Source organism: Pygocentrus nattereri, chromosome 6 (genome assembly GCF_015220715.1).
Source record: "Pygocentrus nattereri isolate fPygNat1 chromosome 6, fPygNat1.pri, whole genome shotgun sequence".
NCBI lineage: Eukaryota > Metazoa > Chordata > Actinopteri > Characiformes > Serrasalmidae > Pygocentrus > Pygocentrus nattereri.
The window spans coordinates 79,174-94,461 of NC_051216.1; the positions used below are offsets into that span (position 1 = coordinate 79,174).

General features: G+C 42.2%; 1 protein-coding gene across 1 annotated transcript in view; it reads right to left on the minus strand.

Moving 5' to 3' along the window:
* The window catches only part of LOC108444147 (heat shock 70 kDa protein 12A-like), a 107,452-nt gene that overhangs the window by 72,018 nt on the left and 20,146 nt on the right, over positions 1–15,288 (minus strand). The gene's annotated exons all lie outside the window — the stretch shown is intronic.

Below are 15,288 nucleotides of genomic sequence, written 5' to 3' on the forward strand. Positions count from 1 at the left end.
AGCCAGACTCTCTTCTCCAGTACCCCTGTATAGACCTTACCAGGGAGGCTGAGGAGTGTGATTCCCCTGTAGTTGGAACACACCCTCCGGTCCCCCTTTTTTAAAAAGTGGCACCACCACCCCAGTCTGCCAATCCAGTGGCACTGCCCCCGACATCCACGCAATGTTGAAAAGGCATGTCAGCCAAGACAGCCCCAGGAACTCCAGACAGATCTCATCCACCCCTGGAGCCCTGCCTCCAAGGAGCTTTTTAACTACCTTAATGACTTTGGCCTCAGTAATGGACTAGCCTATTCCCATGTCTCCAGACTCTGCCTCCTCACTGGAGAATGTGTCAGTGGGATTGAGAAGGTCCTCAAAGTATTCCTTCCACCCCCCAATGACTTCTTCAGTCGAAGTCAGCAGCACACCATCTCCACTATATACAGTGCTAGTGGCACACTGCTTTCCCCTTCTGAGTCACCTGATGGTTTGCCAGAATCTTTTCGGAGCCGAGTTAAAGTCAGTTTCCAAGGCCTCACCAAACTCCTTTTTGGTTTTTGCCTTGGTGACGACTGAAGCCGCAGATCACTTGGCCTGTCGATACCTGCCAGCTGCCTCTGGTGTCCCACAGACCAACCATGCCCGATAGTACTCCTTCTTCAGCTTGACGGCATCTCTCACTTATGGACATCCTTGTGTTCAAACATGGTGATTGTAATGGACAAACTGTGGTTTGCACAGAAGTCCAAAAACTGAACACCACTCGGGTTCAGATCAGAGAGGCCATTCCTCCCAATCACACCCCTCCAGGTCACACTGTCATTGCCCACATGAGTGTTGAAGTCCCCCAGTAGGACAATAGAGTCTCCAGGAGGAGCACTTTCAAGCACCCTTCCCAAGGACTCTAGGAAGGCTGGGTACTCTGAACTGCTGTTCGGTGCATAAGCGCTGACAGCTGTCAGGACTTGTTCCCCAACGAAGACATAGGGAAGCTACCCTCTCGTCCACCGGAGAAAACCCCAACATAAAGGCGCCGAGTCGAGGGGCTATGAGAAAGCCCAAACCTGCCCGCCGCCTCTCACCATGGGCAACTCCAGAAAAGAATAAAGTCCAGCCCCTCTCAAGGAGATTGGACCCAGAGCCCAAGCTGTGTGTTGTGGTGAGCCCGATTATATCTAGCCGGTATCTCTCAACCTCGCGTACCAACTCAGGCTCCTTCCCCGCCAGTGAGGTAACATTCCAAGTTCCAAAAGCCAGTTTCAACAACCAAGGATCAGAACGCCAAGGCCCATGCCTTCGGACACTGCCCGATCCACAAAGCACCGAACCCCTACTACTGCCCCTCCCATTGGTGGTGGGTTGATGGGAGGGGGGACTCATGTAACCCCTTCGGGCTGGGCCCGGCCAGGCACCTTGAGTAAATGCCCGGCCACCAGACACTTGCTGGCGAGTCCCTCCCCCAGGCCTGGCTCCAGGGTGGGGCCCCGGTAACCCTGTTCCTGGCAAGGTACACAAGTCCTGTTTTTTTATTATTTTCATAGGGGGAATTTTGGATCACACTTTGTCTGACCTGTCACCTAGGACCAGTTTGCCATGGGAGACCCTACCAGGAGCTTTTGCTCCAGACAATATAGCTTCTAGGATCATTCAAGCATGCAAACCCCTCCACCACAATAAGGTGGTGATCCATGGAGAGGAGAAGATCATCATATTGCTCTTTATGCAGATGTCCTTTTGTATTTATCTAACCCAGGCATTTCTGTTAAGGCTATTCTAGATTTGATATCAGACTATAGTTTAGTGTCTGGCTATAAAATTAATCTTAGTAAATCATTGGCCTTACCCATGAATATCTCGCAGGGTGCTGATATACGACAGTTATCTCCTTTTCAAATCACTGATATGGGATTCCGATATCTTGGCATATTTACTACTCCCAAACTGGACAATTTATGCACTGCCAATTATCCTCCACTTTGGGGCAAAATTGAAGAAGATCTGTGTGTCTGGACTTCCCTCTCAAATTTGTTTTTTGGCCGAATAAATGTCATAAAGATGAACGTACTATCTTGACTTAATTATTGTTTTCAAACCCTCCCTTGCTACATATCTTCCAGCTTTTTTAAAAATATAAATGCCAGCATAAAATAATACATATGGAATAGAAAGAAACCTCAAATTAAATTTTCAAAACTACCTAATTTCCAACTTTATTACTGGTCAGCACAAATTAAACAAATGGCATCTTGGTTTCTGCACAGGCACAATTCCAGATGGGTGGAAATCGAATCTTCATTTTGCAAGCCATTGGAGTTAAAGTCTCTTCCATTTAATAGCTCGATGTCTGGAATAATAGATTTGTCCTGTATATATAATCAAGATTTAGTGTCATTTGAGCAGATAAGAACTCAGTTTAAGGTTCCAAACTCAGATTTCTACAAGTATCTGCAGTTGCACCACTTTGTTTCCCTATGTAAGGATAATACATTCTGCAGGGAGCTGAATGATGTGGAGAAGCTTCTTACCAAACGGCTTTTTATGCAAAATCTCTTATATATTTACTCTATTCTGTCTAATATGAGTATGTCGTGTTATGATTCATTAAGGTATGTTTGGGAGAGGTATCTTTCTATTACATTTGATGATGATACATGGAACAATATCCACAAGAAAATATTTCCTGGATGCACCTCTGTCAATATCCAAGAGTAGAATTAGAAATTTTTCTACAGATCCTATCTAACTACTATATGCCTTCATAAGATGTTTAAAAGTGTATCTCCTCTATGTCCCAGGACATATGACACATCGACTTCTGGTTCCTGGTTGAGTGTACACTGTGCGCGTTTGGCTGCCGCTACTCGTCGGTGTTTTGTTTATTTTGTTTTTCTTGTGGCTGTTTTTTTTTCTTTCCTGCTGAATCTTGCTTTGTGATAAAGCCTACGACACACCTGCGCGAGCCCTCTTCCTCTTCTCCTGCACTGTGACCGCACCTGTGGTCAGTGTGTTTGTGCCCTCTTGCTTCGTTGCTGTTGCCAGTTTGTTCTGTGGTAGCTGCAGCATTTCTGCTTGTGCTTCTCACAGTCTTGGCTGGTGGTGTAGTGGGTTTTGGTTGGCTAACCTGCGCGGTCTGAGCTCTGGCATGTTCAGTCTGCTCCGTCATGTCCACGGCCGGTGTCCAGAGCTTTTGTTTTTGGCCTTGAGTCGCGCTGTTCATTTTTGTTTTTTACACTCTGGAAATGTTTAATTACTCACAAACTGAACTTACACACCTCGACTGCCATTCACGCTTGGATTCCGTGTCATATAATCTCTGCCGGACACTTGGAATTGCTCAACGTCCATGTTACACCCACCGCTCAAAAAGAGGACCCTCGTTTAGTTATGGCTGTGATGGCTCTGATGCGCGGATCCCGACTATAGGGACAGATAATCGTGCTCGGCAGCATGACACTAAAGCCATCCGTGGAGTAAATCATGGCGATCTCCGTCCACTTTCAAAACTGGTTGAACCTTCTCTTCCCAGCCGTTTTATTTTATATTTTATATTTATATTTTATATTATTTTATATTTTATTTTAAATTCTAATTGGTCTTATCATGACGACTTCTCTGGGCAGATCAAAATGTTTTCATTTAATAATGAAAATGGATGTATATTGTTTGCTTTATATTTAGGTGACTTAATATTTTAGAGGAAAGGGGACATTTTCATTTTTAAATTCCGAAAAATTTTGACTCCATATCAATCTTCTCAAGATCTCACCACTCCAATTTGTTTTTGTTAGTTTTGTTTGTTTGTTTTGTTTTTGTAGTAGTGGTACCAGACACATGTAGAGAGTCTGACATTTAAAATATTAAACATTTTTCTATTGAACATGCTTCAGCTGAATTGAATCAACTTACATTTAACATTAGAGTTGCACAGGACTCTTATTTTGATAGCTTTGGTGTTTCTGTTGAGTGCCCATGAGGTTTTTGCAAATGGTAGTAAAGGGGAGCAGTTAATATTGCATTCTCAGTCGTTTAGTTTGAGAATTCTGTTCATATTTTAATTCTGATCTGCTGTATATCCTGACGTATGATGAGTGAAGCACACTCATGACAGACCCCTGGGCCAGTAATGTGAGAATTTTAATTCAGATTCAAGGTTTTATTCAGACTGTATTACTAATGTAGAGACACAGTTAGCTGACTTGCTAACTAATCGGAGCTAAGTAGGTATGCTCGTCTTGTACAGTGTATGTTTTACCATGAATTATAAACGCATGTTAGGGCTTAATTAAACCTAAAGCTGCTGATGTTCTGTTATGAATGCATGCTAGCTACCTAGTTAATTTAGCTAATGTGAGCTAAGCTAATAGGCAGTAAAACTTTGTGCCTCAGATATAAAACAGAAATATGTGTAACTAATGTACTTGCAGAACATACTGTGATTGTTCTCAGCTCTGAGACTTTCTCCTTCAGTAGTAATGACAGGTTTTGATTTAATTTTGTTTGGGTGTGTTATTTCAGTGATAGAGCTTGCTAACTCAGGGAAGTTTTCACATTCGGACGGGTTACAAATAAAAAAAAGCGAATTTAATCTTTTTTTTAAACTTTTTTTTGTACTACAGTACACAATTTCTTTTTTTTATTATTATTTCTAATGTAGTTCAATTTATAATACTGTTCCTGATCATCCTAGTTCATTAATAAAGAGTTACCATTATTTCATTTTGTATATGTTGGAATAAACTACATCAGTTATTAGTTCCGCAGGAACCTTGTCAGATTGAGCTTTTGAGCAGTTAATGTTGAATGAGTATGTAATGTATGAGTAATTATTCTAAGAAACCATAGTTACCAAGTAATTATCTATGAGACTCAGTAGTTATTGTTTAGTTAATAGTAAATTACCATATTCTTTAGTTCACTATTACCTACTAAGTAGTTAACTAGTAGTCATTGGTAGTTAAGATTAGTTAAGTGTTAATGCAGAAGTACTCCTTTGTTCCTGCTTAGTTCCTAATTAGTTACTGTGGTATATACTGTGGTAAGGCTGTTTCACTACACCTCAAATTCGACCCCAGTGGCCAAACTGCCAGCTGTGGGGCAGTGATGAGGAGGTGGAGCAGCGAGCTCTCGTTCTCTCTTGGCTCAGGTGCTGCCGTTAATGAGAGCTAGTTGATGCTGATCTGGCTAGCAGTGTGAGCTGAGAGGGAACAGAGTGAGAGAGGGATGAGCAGCAGCAACAAGAGCGAGGGCTAAAGAGTTGAAAATCTTAGTGAAAGCAGACTGAACCCTGCCTCCAGCAGCATCCATTCCTTTAATTTTACATTAAACCATACGAAAAAAACCCAACTAAAGGTACGCTGACCACTTTTCAGTTCGTGGTGGGGCAGGCGCATGCCACAGTTACTTATTAACTACGAAACAGTATTGTAAAGTGTTACCAAGAAACTTTACTAGCATGGTGGATAGATTGGAAGTTCTAAGAGATTAATTTGTTAAGAATACTGGGGTGAGTGTACTGTAGAAAGCTGATGGTCATGGTTATTTTCTGGAGAATGCAAAGCTATGCTCATGAAACTGGGAATGGTTGTGTTAACTGTTTTAATGGTCTTGTTGGTACTCTCTGGCTGCATAATACATAGGACTAAGAGGCTGGTACATAGAGCAGTTGGTATAGTGTAGCAGGTAACACTTCTGCCTTCTACGCTGTAGACTGGGGTTCAGTCCCCTGCTTGGACAATCACCCTACACTATACCAATAAGAGTCCTCAGGCGAGACTCCTAACACCACCTTCGCCTACCTGTGTAAAATGATCAAATTGTATGATGCTCTGGATTAGAGCGTCAGCCAAATGATGTAAATGTAGAGCTATGAGATCATTAAATGGACAATAGTATGGCAGTATCCATACATGCAGTCCAAAGTGGAGTAAAGCATAATTTTTCCATTAAGCCTGATAAGATTACGGATCAAATTGAAATTTCTAGCATTTCATAAGGCCTCTTAGTGATACCTAGGCCTTAAAACTTTTAAAAAATTGTTAACATCAGATTTCTCCCAGTTAACTATGCATTAAGTGTTTTTGAATAGAATCTATACAGTGATTGTCATAGTTGCCTTTATGTTGGGTGTTCTAGTTTTTTTCATGATTCAATTTTCATGATTTATGTTATCAAATCAAATCAAATTTATTTGTATAGCGCTTTTTACAACAGATGTTGTCACAAAGCAGCTTTACAGAATTTCGGAAAAGACAAAGTTTCAACAGGACTGTAAGAATGTACAGAAACTCCCTGGTGGGCAAGCCAGGGGCAACAGTGGCAAGGAGAACCTCCCTCAGAACTGAGGAAGAAACCTTGGGAGGAACCAGGCTCACCAGGGGGGACCCGTCCTCCTCTGGTCAAACTACCTACAAGTGATTATACTACTAATATTAATAGCAGTAATATTGGTATTAGGAATAACTAGGAGTCTATGAGAATATCAGCATGGGATGGGCAGCTCGTCCAAGGTAGGGGGTGGTAGCTGGGGCGTGGGCAGCTGGTCTGAAGTGGGTAGCAGGAGGGCTCGGCAGTCGGTCGTCCTTCAGTGTCCAGCTGGACATGTGGGCGATTGTATACTCGGAAAGAAAGCAGGTAAATGGAATTAGTTTTGTTCTATCCGTTTGTACATAAACAGGGAATGTTAACATTTCCAGAGTGTGGCTAACGACTCCGGCAGATCTGACTATGACAGCTTAACTAAAAGGAGAGAACCAGAAGGACACACAGACACGGCAGCACTCTGAGACAGTCTGGCATCCCTCCACTCCACCGTCCACAAACCTGAGTGACCGCGTGCGAGCAGCGGGACGACAGCACCAGCGTCTCAGTTTACTATAATTCCCTGTGTCCATGGACCCCTGGATCTGCTGCCTTTATCTAGGGGGGAGCATTAGCTACCAAAAGCTGAACTGAACAAGTGAGTTTTCAGCCTAGTCTTCAAGATTGAGACTGTGTCTGTGTCCCGAACAGTTTCTGGAAGATCATTCCAGAGTTTGGGGGCTTTATAAGAAAAAGCTCTTCCCCCAGCTGCAGCCTTAGGAATTCTGGGTACTATTAATAAGCCAGCACTCTGTGATCTGAGTGGTCATGATGGCTCATAATGAGAAATAAGGTCTTGCAGGTACTCAGGAGCAAGACCATGTAGGACTTTATACGTCAATAAAAGGATTTTATAATCAATACGGAATTTAATAGGTAGCCAATGAAGTGATGATAGCGCTGGACTGATATGATCAGATGTTCTAGTTTTAGTGAGGACCCTGGCTGCGGCGTTTTGGACTAGTTGGAGTTTGTTTAAATTCCTGCTCGTGCATCCTGACAGTAGCGCGTTACAGTAGTCTAGCCTGGAAGTAATAAAGGCGTGTACTAGTGTTTCTGCATCACGCAGGGACAGGGAATTTCTGATCTTGGTGATGTTGTGAAGATGTAGAAAAGCTGTCCTAGTGATGCCGCCTGTGTGTTGATCGAATGATAAATCTGAATCTATTATAACGCCAAGATTTTTTGCTGCTGGTGTGGCTGGAAAGTCGGCGAGATTTAAGATTAAATCGGGTCATTTACTTCTTGGTAATTTTGGACCCAGAAGGAGAACCTCTGTTTTGTTACTGTTTAATAGGAGGAAGTTGCGTGACATCCAGCCTTTCACGTCTTTTACACAGTCCTCCATTTTCTTTAACCTGTATTGGTCATCAGGCTTGGCTGATATGCACAGTTGACTATCGTCTGCATAACAATGAAAGTTTACACCATGGTTACTTATAACTGTGCCTAACGGTAACATGTATAGTGTAAATAGTAATGGTCCTAATATAGAGCCCTGCGGAATTCCAAATCTCACTTTTGAATAATTGGAAGATAAATTGTTTACACTGATGAACTGATAATGTTCTGATAGTTAAGATCTGAACCATGATAGGGCCGTCCCTGTGACTCCAACCATGTTTTCTAACCTTTCTAGGAGAATATTGTGGTCTATTGTATCAAAAGCCGCGCTAAGGTCAAGTAGCACTAAGAGAGATATGTAGCCTTGATCAGAGGCAAGAAGAAGATCATTAATTATCTTAACTAGAGCCGTCTCAGTGCTGTGGTGTGGCCTGAATCCAGATTGGAATTTTTCATATATATGGTTCTTATGGTTCTCTGACAAAACGGTGACATCAAGATTTGGTTTCTTGATCAGAGGTTTGATAACTGCTAGTTTAAAAGCTTTGGGAACATGGCCCAGACTAAGGGATGAGTTTACAATAGTTGAGATAGGGTTTATAATAACTGGCAGGGCTTCTTTGAGTAATTTTGATGGAATTGCATCGAGTGTGCAGGTTGTGTAATTTGCAGAAGAGATCATCTTCTCTAGCTCCAGCTGTGGGAGGGGATAAAAGGTTTCCAGGCTCTTTTCTATAGCTGTGTTTTGTTCTATATCAGCCAAGTCAGATGGCAGCCAAGCTGGATTTGAATTTGATACTGTGGGTTGAATTTGTCGTCTAATATTATCAATTTTATTATTAAAGAAGTCCATAAAAACTTCACTAGTGAGAGTTGCTGGAATTTCTGGTTCAGTACCTGCCTGATTTTGTGTGATTTGGGAAATCACATTAAACAGTATTCTCGGATTATACTTATTATTCTCGATCAGCGAGGCCAGATATGCTGAGCGAGCTTCAGTGAGAGCATTTCTATACTCTTTGTTGAATAACGAGGTGACGTATATATATTACGGCTCAGTCGTAGCTCATATGAAATTAGGTAATGGTCGGAGATCGCTGAGGTTTGCTGTAGGATATTAAGCTTGTCTATGTTAAGACCTCGTGTCAAAACTAAATCTAACGTATGACGACAGTCGTGTGTCGGCCCTGTTACATTTTGGGTAAAACCAACAGAGTCTAGGATTGAGGTAAATGCCCTTTTTAATGGGTCGTCTACCTTCTCAAAGTGAATATTAATATCTCCTACAATTATTACTTTATCATTACACACAGCCAGGTTTGCAGCGAAGTCACTAAATTATTTTATAAATTCAGAGTCGCCCCCTGGTGGCCTGTAAATGTTAAATAATGAAAACGTCTTTTTTGTGACTGGATTTGTGATGTGAATAGAGAGGACCTCAAAGGAAGTAAAAGTGTCGCATTGTTTCTGACTGATATCGAGAGTATTTTGGTATATTATACAGACTCCACCTCCCTTGCCTGATAGTCTTGGCCTATGTGCATAATTATAGCCTACAGGCGTGGCTTCATTTAAAGCTCAATATTCATCTGGTCTAACCCATTTCAGTAAGACAGAAAAAGTCAAATTTATGATCGCTTCTAATTTCATTTACGACAACTGCTTTAGAGTTTAGTGATCTTATATTGAGTAGTCCAAGTTTTAGATCTAAGGTGTTAGTGCGATCATCAGAACATGGATATATGTTGATTAGGTTATTTAAACGGACTGATTGAGTTTTTCTATGATTAAATTTAGTTTTAATTCGGGGCAAAGACACAGTCTCAATAAGGTTAATCTTGGGTGACGCCTCAAGGCGGATCGCAGACGGTCGGTTTAGCCTGTCTGTCTGCGGCCTGGTCCCGGCTCTGGACTGTCAGCAGCGGTTTACACTACTCTGCCGACTAACTAAAAGACTATGAGCTGTGCTGCACGAAAGTAAGCCAGCACCCTCCCGCGTGGGGTGGACACCATCCCTACCTATAAGACCAGGCTTGCCCTCAAAACGTAACCAATTATCTATAAAGCCCACTTGATTTTCGGAACACCACTTGGACATCCAGCAGTTTAACGCCGTAAGCCTGCTGTAGGCCTCAGCGCCGCGCCGCATTGGGATAGGGCCAGAGCAGATTACAGCATCGGACATCGTCTGGGCCTGTTTAACCACCTCTCTAATACTAGCCTTAGTTACCTCTGACTGCCGCAGATGGATATCATTGGCCCCTACACGAATGACTATCCTCGAATATCTCTTATCAGCTAAGATTCTAAGGTTGCCACTAATGTCCGGCGCTCTTGCTCCTGATAAACATCTAACTGTAACCGCTGGCGCCCCTAAAGGAGTAGCTAACTTGATGTGTCGGACAATCGAGTCTCCTATGACCAGAGTGCTTTTAACAGGCTCCACAGTGGGTGCTTCACTGAGCGGGGCGAACCTGTTTGACACGCGAATGGGAGGAGCGTGGTGTTCCGGTGGGCTAGCTTTGGCCTCAGCGTTAGCATTAGCCTTAGCTTTCCGGCTAGACCGCCGAGTCGTCACCCATTCGCCCTGCTGTGAGGGCTCTGACGCCGGAGTCGAGGGGGTGCTAACTCTCCCTAGGGTACCGGGGGTTGCTAACACTGCATCTGGCTGTCTATCCCTTAATAATCCCCGGATGCGCACTTCTAACTGGTCGACCTTCTCCACCAAACAGCTAACTAGCTGGCACTAGAGGCGGAAAAGGGCGATAAGCTAAACAGGCCACACTCTGCGCAGACAAAGCAACCAGCAGAAGCCATGATATTTCAGCCACTTACCACTTCTTGTTGATTTAGATGCTGATAGCACAAAAAACTTTACATTTCCATGTGTTAAATATTATTTTATTTTATTTCACTTATTTGCTTTTATTAAGTGTATCTTTTCTTGAGCATTCTTTTGTTTTCCCTTGCCTTTTGTGTTAATCTCGTTCGCAATTTTGTGTCCTTTTGTCATGTAACGACCCCCAGTGGTTAATGTATTTCACATCTGGTTATCTATAGCTCCCCAATCTAACAATGCCATTTGTTGAAGACATTCTGTCTTCCAAATGGGGCAGACTGTAAATTCCTCTTTTAAATTACAAATATAGAGCCAGCCGCCCATCAAGTAGGGGGGTTTTTGGGGTCGTTAACAGAAAGAGAAAATTAGAGGATGAGGGTTACCTGAGTGACTATAAGGTCATGTTTGATTAAGCCGAGTTAGACTTTCTTGGTTGGGAAGATGCGCATTCATTAAACTTCTTCCTCAAGTCTCCACTCCTGTTTTTCTTCAAGAAACAAATGTTTGCCAGCAGAAGTCAACACATGTATGTGATGATTACAAATAATGATGATTATTTTGGCATTCTCAAATGTAAAAAGTATCAAATGATGAACCTGGATCATTATGTTAATTGAGTGTATGTGCTAGTAATCTCTACCCAATAAACCACCATGCCTGTTCTACATGGCAAATATTCACATACAGACAGAAGATTTACCAGCATAAAACTCTTGTGAGAATATTTGTAATGGACTTTATTTATGCTGCCATTGTAAAGTTAAATGTTTTGAGTTTTTAGTCTCACATTTCATGCTGAACCCAGGTGTTGAATTCTATCATGCCTATATAGGCAGGTAAGGTGGGAACTCTTGTTGGCTGGGTTAGGGTTGGTAGGAGAAGGGTTCTAATCAGTTGTACACTCCTTAAATAGGGAGCTTGCCAACAGTCGTCCCTAATTAGTCTGGTTTGTTCTCTTCCAGCCCTAGAAGCTGGAGGTGGCCTAGCAGGAGCCCAGGACATTACACTTTTGACTTCACCATAAAAACAATTTAATTCATTTTTCAAGCTATGATATTAATTAACAAATAATCAATGTTATTTCGTATGAATGACCATTATTCATTTTTCATGGATCTGTATTGTAAAGTGTTACCTGTTTTATTTAAATAAAATAGCTATGATGTATGACCAAAAACTGGTGCAGTCAATGTTATGTGAGTTACAGTAATCATTTCCATCATATCCTGTTTCTCTACTGTGAACACTGAGATAAACAGAACAGGAAACTGAAAAAAACAGAACATTCAACCAAAAATAATGTCTTCAAATGTATTTTTGATGCATTATCAAAAACAATGTTTTAACTGCAATATCTATAACATATGAGGTTGATTTTGCAACTCAGTTGATCCTGTAAGCTCAAAATCTTCAATTTCTGTATATGTAAATACCGAACAAACAAAAACTGTTATATAACGCTGCACTAAAATTATGAAACCCCTCCTCAAAGTTTATACATATACACACATGTGTGTGTGTGTGTGTTGTATGTTGTCAAAAGTATTCACTTGTCTGGTTTCACAGGCAGATGAAATTGAGTGACATCCCATTCTTAGTCCATAGGGTTTAATATGATGTTGGCCCACCCTTTGCAGCTATAACAGCTTCAGCTCTTCTGGGATGGCTTTCCACAAGGGTTAGGAGTGTTTATGGGAATTTTTGAACATTCTTCCAGAAGCACATTTGTGAGGTCAGACACTGATGTTGGACAAGAAGGCCTGGCTCACAGTCTCTGCTCTAATTCATCCCAAAGGTGTTCTGTCAGGTTGAGGTCAGGACTCTGTGCAGGCCAGTCAAGTTCTTCCACACCAAACTGGCTCATCCGTGTCTTTATGGACCTGCTTTGTGCACTGGTGTGCAGTCATGTTGGAACAGGAAGGGGCCGTCCCCAAACTGTTCCCACAAAGTTTGGAGCAGGAAATTGTCCAAAATCTCTTGGTGCTGAAGCTTTAAGAGTTCCTTTCACTGGAACTAAGGGGCCGAGCCCAACTCCTGAAAAACAACCCCACACCATGATCCCCCCTCCACCAAACTTTACACTCAGCACAATGCAGTCAGACAAGTACCATCTCCGGGCAACCGCCAAACCCAGACTCGTCCATCGGATTCCCAGACGGAGAAGCGTGATTGGTCACTCCAGAGAACACGTCTCCACTGCTCTAGTGTCCAGTGGCGGCGCTTTACACCACTGCATTCCACGTTTTGCATTGCGCTTGGTGATGTAAGGCTTGGATGCAGCTGCTCAGCCATGGAAACCCATTCCATGAAGCTCTCTACGCTGTCTCTTGAGCTGATCTGAAGGCCACATGAAGTTTGGAGGTCTGTAGTGATGGACTCTGCAGAAAGTTGGTGACCTCTGCGCACTATGCCCCTCAGCATCCGCTGACCCCACCCTGTCATTTTACGTGGCCGACCACTTCGGGGCTGAGTTGCTGTCGTTCCCAATCTCTTCCACTTTGTTATAATCCCACTGACAGTGGACTGTGGAATATTTAGTAGTGAGGAAATTTCACGACTGGACTTGCTGCACAGGTGGCATCCGATCATGGTACCACGCTGGAATTCACTGAGCTCCTGAGAGCGACCCATTCTTTCACTAATGTCTGTAGAAGCAGTCTGCAGGCCTAGGGGCTCGGCTTTATACACCTGTGGCCATGGAAGTGACTGGAACACCTGAATTCAATTATCTGGATGGGTGAGTGAATACTTTTGACAATATAGTGTGTGTATATATATGTTTGACAATTTGAATATTTAAATGTGTGGGTGTGGGTGTGTGTACATAATTTAGTTCTTTAATCAGATTTCACATTAACACATACCATCCAAATGGTAGAACATTCCTTAAAACCATGACAGCTAGCTTCTAGTTACACCATGTAACAATTTTCAAAAAAAAATTTGTTCCCAGTTGTTAAGTGTGTTTTCCTGATTGTTTGTACCCTAAATGAATAGAAAAAAGTTATTATTCCCTGTAAACTTTACTTTTGTGATCAGCACAATGATATTTTGAAATTGATCTATTTTTAAGGATATTCGCCATATTTTAAGATACTTAAGAAGCTTCTGGAATTGTGAGAACTATCAAGAAGTTTCTAGAACTGTCCAGAATTATCTAGAACTTTCTGGGACTGTACAGAATTGTAGGTAGCTGTATAACTACAGTTATATAGGGCCACTATAGCCCTTCCTGAGAGACGGAGAGACATGATCTAATTGATTGGGATTGCATAGTAAGTGGGCAACAGCCATCACAGACAAAGGGGAATTGACCTGGACAGACAGGTGTGAATTCATTCTCTATTCAGATTCTGATAACGACAGTATTCACACTTCACCCCACACCCATTGCAGGAGGAGCTTAGGAAGGACCACTACTTTCAAATGTATATATTGTGTGTTACTCTGCTACCAGGTGATCAGTCTTGCTCTGCTGAATCCTCAGTACACTCTTGTACTTTGATGCTGCATGGAATAAAGATTGACCATTTTTATTGAGTTTGGAGAGACATTTTCCTTATAGTACACAGCAACTTAGTCAATTTAGATTGCATCAAGAGGTTGCATACATCCAGCAGACGCAATTTGCTACGTATGTGGCCATTTTACAAAGACAAGAGCGAAAAAGTATTCTGTGGAAGCATCTGCTAAGATGTGTGAGGCCTACAAAGCATACTTCGGCATGCCTGTTGGTGACCAAGACAAACCATGGGCTCCTCATTTCACATGTGAGCACTGCAAGAAAACTCTTGAAGGTAAGCGGATAAATGATACTCTCAGATTTAAATTTTTATTTTGCAAAAATTTTAAATCAGTTAAAGTTTAAAAGAGCTTTAATTAACACCTTTTCACATGTTGTAGTTAAATATATCAAATATATACAGATATATTTTATTGTTTGATATATAACAGATTTCAAACTGTGTTAATATCGCACATACCACTAGTCATTAGTGTGAAATAGGCCTAAATCAAATTCTCAATCCAAATTTTATTTTGTTTGCTTATAGGTTGGTACAGGGGAGAGAAGAGAGCCATGCATTTTGCTGTCCCAAGAATTTGGCGTGAACCAACTGATCACTCAACAAATTGCTACTTCTGCATGGTGGACCCTTCCAAACGTTGCACTGGCAAAAATGCAACGCCTGTAATGTATCCTGACATTCATTCATCTATTGCCCCAGTACCACACTGCCCTGAACTTCCTGTACCAACACCTCCAGACAGAGCAACACCACCTTCAGAAGAAAGCAGCAGGTCAGACACCCAGGAAGATGTTGAAGATCACGATTTCTCTTCATGTGCAGATGAGGAGCGGAAGCCATACTACCCTAACCAAAAAGACCTCAACGATCTGATCAGAGACCTTGGTCTCACCAAGTCCAACGCTGAGCTTCTGACATCAAGGCTCAAGCAATGGAACTTATTAGATGAAAGCGTCCAAGTCACAGGACAGAGGAAGCGTCACCAAGTTTTTTCTGTGGGGAAGAACAATGTAAAGTGGGAGCCACTGGTGGACCCACGCAAGGTGCTGATGCCACCACTACACATCAAGTTGGGGCTCATAAAACAATTTGTCAGGGCTCTAGATAAGGAGTCGAGAGCTTTCAATTACCTCCAAGATCTTTTCCCTAAGCTGTCTGAAGCAAAGATCAAAGCTGGTGTCTTCGTCAGAGGAGCAAGGCGAGCACTTCCACCAGGACATTATGAACTTTGAATGCCGT